Consider the following 9,849-nt stretch of genomic DNA (forward strand, 5'->3'; position numbering starts at 1 on the left):
ATCCACAGCCTTTCCCTCATCCACCCAGCGCGTCACTTTATCATAGAAGGAGATCAGGTTCATCAAGCAGGACCTGCCTTTTGAAAACCCATGCTGACTGGGCCTGATCACCTGCTTGCCCTGTAAGTGCTGTGTGATGACACTCAAGATAATCTGCTCCATGAGCTTCCCTGGCACTGAGCTCAAACTAACAGGCCTATAGTTCCCTGAGTCTACCCCCCAGCCCTTCTTCTAGATGGGCATCACATTTGCTAGCTGCCAGTCAACTGGGACCTCACCCAATAGCCAGGACTGCCCATGGAAAGCAGCTTGGCCTGCTTCTCCACCAGTTCTCTCAGTATCCTCAGGTGAATCCCATGTGGCCCCATTGACTTGCTTACATCCAAGTGCCGTAGCAGGTTGCCAACCTCATGGATTATGAGGGCCACATTCTGTTCCCCATCCCCTTCAAACAGTTCTGGATACCGGGTATCCAGAAAACAATTGCTCTTGCTGCTAAAGACTGAGGTAAAGAAGACATTAAGCACCTCCGCCTTTTCCTCATCTCTCATTACTACATTTCCCCCTGAATCCAGTAAAGAATGGAGATTCTCCTTAGTCCTTCTTTTTGTGTTGATGTATTTGTAAAAACATTTTTTGTTATCTTTGATGGCAGTAGCCAGATTGAGCTCCAGAAGACCTTTGGCCTTTCTAATTTTGTCCCTGCACTGCCTCACAACATCCTTATAGTCCTCCCTAGTGGCCTGTCCACTTTTCCAAAGATTATAAACCCTCTTTTTCCTCCTAAGCTCAAGCCACAACTCTCTGTTCAGCTAGGCTGGTCTTCTTCCATACCAGCTCATCTTTGGGCACGTGGGGACAGACCGCTCCTGTGCCATTAAGATTTCCTTCTTGAAGAGTGCCCAGCCTTCCTGGACTCCTCTGCCCTTCAGAACCACCTCCCAAAGGACTCTACCAACCAGTGTCCTGAACAGCTCAAAGTCTGCCCTGCAGAAGTCCAAGACAGCAGTTTTACTGATCCCCCTTCTGACTTTGCCAAGAAAAGAGAACTCTACCATTTTGTGGTCACTCTGCCCAAGACAGCTCCTGACCAACACATCTTGCACCAGTCCTTCTCTGTATGTGAAGAGAAGGTCTAGTGAGGCACCTCCCCTGGTAGGCTCACTAACCAGCTGCGTCAGGAAGCTATCTTCCACGCTCTCCAGAAACCTCCTAAACTGCTTTCTCTGGGCTGTGTTGTGCTTCCAGGATATATCTGGGAAGTTGAAGTCTCTCACAAGAACAAACACTGATGATTTTGCAACTTCTTCCAGCTGCCTGTAGTATTCCTTATCCATCTCCTCATCCTGGTTCAGTGGTCTATAACAGACCCCCACCAGGATGCTTGCCTTGTTGGCCTTCCCCCTGATCCTAACCAAAAGGACTCAAGCTTATCATTCCTAGCCTCAAGTTCCACAACATCAAAACTCTCTCTGATATAGAGAGCCACACCACCACCCCTTCTGTGCTGCCTGTCCCTTCTGAAGAGCTTATAGCCAGACATTGCAGCACTCCAGTCATGAGAGTGGCCCCACCATTTTTCTGTGATGGCAACCAAGTCGTAGCCTGCCTGCCGCACGATGGCTTCCAGCTCCTCTTGTTTGTTACCCATACTGCATGCATGGGCCACTGCCTTCTCCTCTGGCCTTGACATTGTTTCCCCTAGCACACCTCCAACAAGCCTTATTTCAGCCCTGTCCCCCTTCTTACCTAGTTTGAAGCCCTCTCAATGAGCCCTGCCACCTCCTGGGCTATGATCCGTTTTCCCTTTAGAGATAGTTGGGACCCGTCTAATTTGTAGAACTGGTGTGGTGTGCAGGCAACATAAGCTTTCCTTTACTAGCCATATTTTGATATTAGATAAAGCAGTTAACTAATGACTTTGGAGCATAGGGTAGATGCTTAACTAATGAAAATTGCTGTTGGTCTTTTGACTTCATAGACTATACAAATATTGCACAGCTAAGACTTTGTTTCTTTCACTTTAGCCCTGACCTGGAAAAAAGATAATCAATTATCTTAGAGCAATTTGCATTAAACCTACACAGGTAGGCTTCAGAGCAACTGAAATCTTTACCTGCCCAGCTACAGTTCCCACCCAGGGTGTCACTCGAGTTGCAATTCATAAAATCTCTACCCAGGAAAAACACATTTCCAGAAAGAATTGGATAGAAAATCAGCTTTATATATTGAGAAACCTGGCAGAGAATAAATGAATTCTGAACAATCTCTGTTCAGAGAAGGCGAAAGTAAAAACATTGACTGTGATAAAGAAGAACCTGAAAGGGTCTGCCCTTCAAGTGTGCAAGCACTTTGAGGAGTTAATCTATGAGATAAGCTTAAAGAAATGCCAGTATTTCTGTTGTGGTGCATGCTGTCAGGGCTCTGACAGTTTACCACAGTGCTGAAGCTTCTGAACAAAGGAACTAGGTCATGAAACAGAAAACTTAAGCATATTCCCTATGAAACTTACCTTAAAAGATGAGCATTCAGGTTACACAGTCAAGCACTGAAAAGTCAGAAAACTACAAATTTAAGGCTGCATGTTCAACTTTAATTTTCTTTGTATATATGCACTGTTGAACTACTAATTATGTGACTGCAGAAATAATTGTATATAAGGATCATACTTTAGCTGATGGCAAAAAGGTGTGCTGTTACTTATTTTTAAGCTATTATGCAAAACACAAGTGTTTAAAATATCTCAGTAAATAAATTGCCTGCCCATTTGTGTTTTTGAGTTATTAATGATTAATATGACAATTAAAACTACTCTTTTTAAAGGTGAAACTAGAACAATTAAAAGTGCAAAAGACGTTTACAAACATTCTTAAGGTACTAGGCTATTTATGTGCAGATAAAACCTTCTATACAATTATAATAACCCATGTCTTTTTTTTTTTCTCCCTTTTTTCTTTGCAGAAAGTTATCTAATGTCTACCTTAATTGCCAATTTTTTTCTCAGTTAATACAATGTAAATTCAGACTGCTGATTGAATCTGGACTTATGCATTAAGAAGGCCTTAACCCAAATTCTGTTAAAGTAAATCATGATCAGATGTAAAATTAGTCTGAAGAGAAAAGGAGTATCTCAACACCCAGGTCACTGAGAAAGCAAAAGCATGACAGCAGCTCAGCCTGCATAGAGATGAAGGCAGTGGTCTTTTCAGCTGAGCCATGTGAGCACTCCTTGGGACCACCCAAGTCACAAGCAAAGACAGTGAAGATCTGAAGCAAAGACAACTTCACCTAAACTCATACACCCTTCTCATTCCACAAGATCTCCAAATTCAAAAAGTACTCTAGCAACACATTTATTCCTGTAACATAAGGGAAAGAAGAATTTTATTTTTATTTATTTATTTTATTTTCTGAGAAAGGGATGGGGAAAAAGCATGGGAAAAAGGAGATGGATGCCTCCTCTTGAACTTTAGAGACTGGAAAATGTAACCTGTATTGTCCCCCACAGTCCCAGCGAAACTCTGCCATCCTCAAGCCCCCTCCCTTAGTTGCCTACCTGCCCTCTTTCACTGCCTCAGTTCCCCTACTCTGATCACAGTTCAGCTCTAAGGACCCCCAAATGCTACCACCACCACTACTACTACTTCTACTCCAAACTACTACTCTAGTAGTCAACAGCACCTCTACATCTCTTTCTCCTTCACTCTCTTTTGGATGAGACAATGGAGGACGCAGCAGCAGAGGATGGGGGCTGCTCCCTCTGATCATCATCAGCAAACAATCTCTGCACCCTTGAAAGGAAAAAGCTGAAAGCCAGCTGAAAAATGCCAAGGCAAGAACTTTGGTGGCAACCACCTTTTTTTTTTGCCCCAACAGGGGGCATCCTGAAGCTGCCTCTTGCCCCTTCAACTACTAATTGTTTAGAAGTCTAAATTAACGATTTCTTATAGCAAAATGGTTTCACAGATGTCTCCTTCACTTACTGTGAGCCAAATTCCCTTACCTTATGCATGATCCTCTTCAATATACAGCTACCAGTTTAAAGAGATCATACCTCAGAGAAGAGAAATTTTCAAATGCTGATGTCCTCCATAAGAGCAGCACTGCCCCTAGTTCCCTTCTTTCTTCCTACTCTAGATGTCTCAAACACAGGGAAAGAAAGATTACAGTCTGTATCTCCCCTTGATTCTAAAAGTTATAGCGCTGTGCTTGCCCTGCTGTGAAATGCATGTACTCTGTAAAACACTTAGTTTTGCAAGGTTGTTTCCTGATATTGGAGAAGATAAGACTATGCCACCATAAATTAAATCTCAGACTTTAACGAATGGATCATTTCATAAGGAGAGAGAAAATCTTTTATGAGGCTAACTAATAAAGCTGGATAAAAAACATAGAAGCTCTTGGAAATATGTTCTTCAAGCCATGATATCTTCAGGTCATGGATTTATGGGTTGAGTCTATATAAAAACACCAGCAGCTGGAGTGTATAGTACCATGTACAAGATACAGAGAAATAAGGCATATTACATCTAATATTACAAAGCCATCGCTCATAAACCATTCAGAAAATAAATGTTTCCTAAAGCCATTTTTAAGCACACTGAAATATGCTTCCTGACAAACTCATCCTTTACAGCCTCTTCCAAGTCAGAATTGGTTTTCATTTTAAAAACAGTAAATGCTGTTTTTAAAGCAGTACAGAAATGGCATATCCTTCTGCATAAACTGCTTGCATAGCAAAGATAATTGTGGATACAAAATACATTATTTTTCTGTTCTTTCATCATGGCAATTAAAAACAACAACTATGTCAAGGTGAAAAATGATGATTTTAATTACACTACCAGAATAACATAAGAGGTTCACATGCAGTGACTGTATCCTTGATTGGTCCAGGGTGGTACTATAGTAAAGATAGAAATCCTTCCCTAGGGCAATGTTCCCCGCCTCATTCAAGTTGATTTATTTCACAAATACCCTCACAAACTTATTTTACTGACTTCCATGGTAGCAGGTTTTCAGAAGACCAGTTTTTAAATACTACCTGAAAAATGTGCCATATATAACATCATAATTTCAAGTCTGTCCTGTAATTGAAAATTTGTTATGAGGTTAACAGAAATAATTCTAAAAGAATTAGTTTATTTTCAAAAACATTCACAATATTATTCAGGGCTCATGAAGTCCAGATTTCTCACTACCATTGCTATCACACTGAAGCACACTCAGAAAACAGAACATCAAACAGATCCTGTGTTTCGTTTTTTTTTGTGTGTTTTTTTTTTTTTTTTCGTTTTTTTTCTTTTTTTAATTATGCCTTTACTATCACTGAAATAGCATGCCTTAAGGAAAAATAGGAAGAAACAGTGAACTCTTTCCTGAGAAGTTCATAAAGCAAACATGATCCTTATATCTAAGTGTCTATTCCCCTTGTACCTTCAGGGAGAGGGGAATATTATTGAAATGATTAAGTTCATTTTACTGTCTAGTGCCTTTGAATAGTATCGTTAAATTGGAAAAAAGAATATCTCTGTACTCTTGAAGCCAGGGTCTCTAATACAGTGCTAGAGGCACATGGAACCATACCCACATTCTGCAGAATATTAATATATTCCATTTTATATTAAACTATTCATGTTGAAGAGTGTTGAAGAGGGCAGTTTCACAGTAAAACAATATCCTAGCTTAAATGGTTTTGTCAAAACAAGTTCACCTGTGGTTTCTGAACTTTTTTTTGTTTGTTTGTTTAACTGTTGTAAATACAGAGATCATCTTAATCTCTCTTGTTCTTATGTAAAGACCTGTGCTGGTGCATATTCATAATGATCTTCCATACTCCTTCATGCATCTTCAAGCTTGTTTTATTAAAGATATTTGGGAAGATTTTCCTCTTATTCCCTTGCTTGCTTGCTTAAAAATTAACATAATTCCATGGAGATGCACAACATGGACCCACTAACTAGTGTCAGTCATTGTGTAAAAAAGAGCCACTGTGTTGGCCAACGGGTTATTGCAACACTTCTTTTCATGGCAGCCCTTGTTCTTACTGTGATTCAGCAGAACTGCTGAGGCATCAATTAATGTGTGGTTTCTAAAAGCTTTTATAATTCATGATTAAAGTGCCAACTTCAACCACAAAGCACAGCAGTCCCATAATCTACAAAATAAAATTTGGGGCTCAGTTTCCATTTACCCAAACTTCCTCAATAATAAAAATGTGTCTGTTGAAGACATCTGTTACAAGTCAGTAACATCTAATTTTAATAGCAAATAATAGAGTTAAGCTCCAAAAGATTAGAGGTTATGGGCTAGGTCTTTTGGCTGGCTTGGCGTCCCTGTTGAAATGTTCTGCCAGCCAATTTAATATATGCATTAGAAAATCCAGTGACTTGATGATTCCCTCCTCCTAAGCCTCAAAATAAAGCAATTTTGTCTTCTCTTAATGCTTTGTTCCATTGCGTTGTTGAGCCTATGGCAGCGTCTGTTTGATGGGACTGACAATAATATTATTTCTTTTCACTAAAAATACAGGCTAAATGAGGAGAAATACAGAGTTAATTATATGGTGGAAACATGTTCTGTTGGAGAGGAGGTGGAGTTGCAAAAATCACTGTATTTCAGGCCAACCCTGCTTGCACTCCTAGATTTAAAATATTGGACTTTATCAATGCAGAGTTTGAGACTCAAGCTTTCTCAAACTAAATTCAGTCTTCTATCAAATGTAAATCAGAAAACAGTACACAGTACTTATAGAGGACACTTTTGGAAAATAAATACAATGTTAACATTCAAAACAATCAAATCTGTGAGTTTTAACCTCTGAACAGAAGTGCTGCATTCCTTTTTAATCCAAAAACCCTGATAGAGGTATCTATGATTCTCCTGAGTATATTAGCAAATTAACTAGATTTGAAATGCTTGTTGAAATCACGAATAGAAAAAGGATGCTGTCACTTCATCCAGTCTCTAAGAGAGCTAACAATCCAGCAAATCACTGAACAGATCTACTTGCTAAGACATGCATGAATTAAGCTGTAGAGAGCCGCTCACCAGAGATTCAAATGCTATTGGATAAGTCTCTAAAACGCCTGCAGAATCTGGGAAGATTGCACCATCTTGCACCAAAAATCAATCGGTCCTGTTTGAAAGATGAGTAGCAGAAATATAGCAAGCTTGGGAAGGAAAATTATCAGCCACCCCACAGGCTGGCTGCTGCTATTTCAGAGGTCTGAAGGAATTTAGAAAGACAGGAAAACATGGGGCAAGCTACAGTTCAGGTTTTACTGCCCTCCATGCTCTGCTTTCCCTCAGGGCATGCACCCTTAATTTGACTATCACCTTGCACTCTTTCTGCCTCCTTCCTAGGGACCTGAACTCCGTGACTCTGCAGCTTATTGTCGTATCTCAGCAGGTCTGGCTTCAGTTTGTAACCTTAAACCCAAAGGCATTTTCAAGTGCTCTATATCTACATTTGGAAGAAAATTTTTCAGATTTTCAGCGGACTGCATTAAAGTATGTATCTATGGCTGGCATGGTGAAGTCTTTTGCCCTATAACACCTGTATAAGAACAAGAAAATTTGTCATATTTTCATTTGAGAGTAAACACATGTCTTACAGGCACTGAAAATTGCTGCAAGTCCTTTGTGTCACTGAACCAGACTCAACTTGTGTATGTGCTCTTCATGGGGTAGAGTCTCTGGGCTGTGCAGCTTAACCATGGGAGTTGGACCACTGATCTCTAGTCTACTCTAGTGACTGTGTTTGGCCCCCTCATTAGTAACGCTAGGTAACAACTGAGAAACTCAGAAAGATATGTGCAAAGCTTATGAGTACAACAGCATTAGAGTACTCTGTGCATCCAGAATATTTGCTGCATCTGACTGTAGTAGCTATATTACTGTAATCTTCAAGTGCCCAGCAAGTTGAACATCTTCAGCAGTTGATAATTACAGGGCCTGTCCCACGGTCTATTTAAATAAGTGTAAAGATCTTACTACTTTAAAAATACTTTGGTATAGATTTTTATTACTTATAAAAGATTGGATGAGGAAAGAAGCATGTGCTGATTGTGCAGTTTTCTAAGTCTAAAAAGCAGCTGTTTTGGGAAGTCTGTTGTTTCTCTCACATTAAGCATCATTAAGTCTCTGCCCAACATTTTCTGTCTATACTTTTCAAAAGAGACACCTTATTCTAGAATAAGAGTAGTTACTTTGTCCCCCCAGGGTCTGAATACACTGCATCACTAGTTTTCCCCCCAGAAATGAAGGAAATAAATCTGAGTCTCTGTAACAAGTTGCCTAGATAAGAACGACAGAGCGCTGTGTTGATAAAGGTATGGAAACGGACTTTCATTTTATCATTTTGATACTGATAAACAAGTTAAAGAAACAGTCTTCACAATAGTACTCTCCCGGTATCTGAAACCTGAAGTCCTAAAGCTCCTAAATTCACTTGGTGTTTGCACACAACAGCTTTTTCCAGGTCAGTAAGTCACAAATATACTATTTCCAATGCTAAAGGAGTAGAAGAACTATCAAATCTACCACTTACGTAATTTGTAAAGTTAAAGAGATTGCAATCCAGGAAGGGGTGAATGGCCTAGAATAACATCACAGACCTTCTCTCCAGCCATCATCAGGCTTCCTCAGCTATCAGTCACATGTAGCATTTTAATATCCTATGCTCCTGGTTCCTCAATTTATCACTTCCGGTACACTCATTTACAGCTCTACAAATCAAGTAAAACCCAGGTGTCAGGTATCTTTATTTCATTTGAGTAGTGTTTTATGAACTACTCTGTAATATAAAGTTTGGAAGTCAGCAACCGACTTTTCACACACACAAAATTAAGAAAGGCCAATGACTTTGGATGAACCACATGTTTCTTGTATTCAAGTGTAAAGTCATCAAACTACCACAGCCTTCTCTGATCCTGTCCTTTTGCTCCTTTCTGTTCTCTCCTCTGCATTAGGTTGAGTGCTGGCCTACAGGCATCAAGACAGCATGCCCACAGAGCAGACTGTGTCCACAGGCACAAGGGAGGCAAGGGGGCTACACATAGAGGAGTGAAGGAAAAGCAGTACCTGCATTTCAGGAGCCCTCTGGGTGTAGCTTCTGGTCTGCACCTGAGCCAACTGGATGCTCACCTCATCTTATCCACAATCTTCCTTATACTAGCCCTGATATTCAGCCAATGACTAGGTATGTGAATTGTCACTAACCAAATAATACAAAAAACAAACAAACAAAAAAAAAACACTTTTTTTGTATTCAATCACTTCTTCTTCCCTCCCTTTTATGAGGGGTTACTGTTTACTCACCTGAGTGCTACACCATGCTCAAGAGAAAGCAGGAGCATGCCCCTGACAAGGGGGAGCAGGATGGGAGGGAACTCTTTTTCAGATGGCAAGAAATTACATCAGCTGAAGCCAAGTTATGAAAACACATCTCCAGAGAGTAGAGGATGCTCCCACAAACTTAGCTGATGAATCAGGATAGTAGGTGATGTTTACCTGCTATTTGCTCTTCCAAGTGCATGGCTAGTGGAGGAAAACACAAGTGAGAAAAGCACTGGAAAGCTCTCTGTCTCTCTAGTCATTAGGTAGAACAGCTGAAAACAGTGTTTACCAAAAGAGCTAAAGTACCTAATAAACACCCCAAAGTGGGAGAGGTTAAGAGGACATTGAAATCACAGCCACAGTTCATTCTGTTTTCTATCCAGGGGTTAAGCATCCACACTCTCTTGTATTTAGGAACATTAAAGGTAACAGTATAGCCTTTTATGACTGGAGGATTATTTTTGTCCACTGAGGGTTTTTTTTTAAATGAATAAATATTAAGTAATTTTA

At 40.1% G+C, this 9,849-nt stretch overlaps 1 long non-coding RNA gene across 9 annotated transcripts in view; it reads right to left on the minus strand.

The window, feature by feature from the left end:
• The window catches only part of LOC137850211 (uncharacterized), a 43,950-nt gene extending 34,347 nt beyond the window's left edge, over nt 1–9,603 (minus strand). For 4 of the 9 annotated variants that reach the window (XR_011092364.1, XR_011092369.1, XR_011092362.1 and 1 more), the window contains exon 1: nt 9,322–9,479. This is a non-coding gene — a long non-coding RNA (uncharacterized lncRNA). Of the gene's footprint in view, nt 1–9,084; nt 9,252–9,321; nt 9,480–9,513 lie in introns of those variants that run through there. The other 5 variants (XR_011092370.1, XR_011092363.1, XR_011092365.1 and 2 more) reach the window with 2 other exon arrangements.
• Between the last annotated feature and the right edge of the window lie 246 nt (nt 9,604–9,849).

This window comes from Anas acuta, chromosome 1 (assembly GCF_963932015.1).
Source record: "Anas acuta chromosome 1, bAnaAcu1.1, whole genome shotgun sequence".
Classification (NCBI taxonomy): domain Eukaryota; kingdom Metazoa; phylum Chordata; class Aves; order Anseriformes; family Anatidae; genus Anas; species Anas acuta.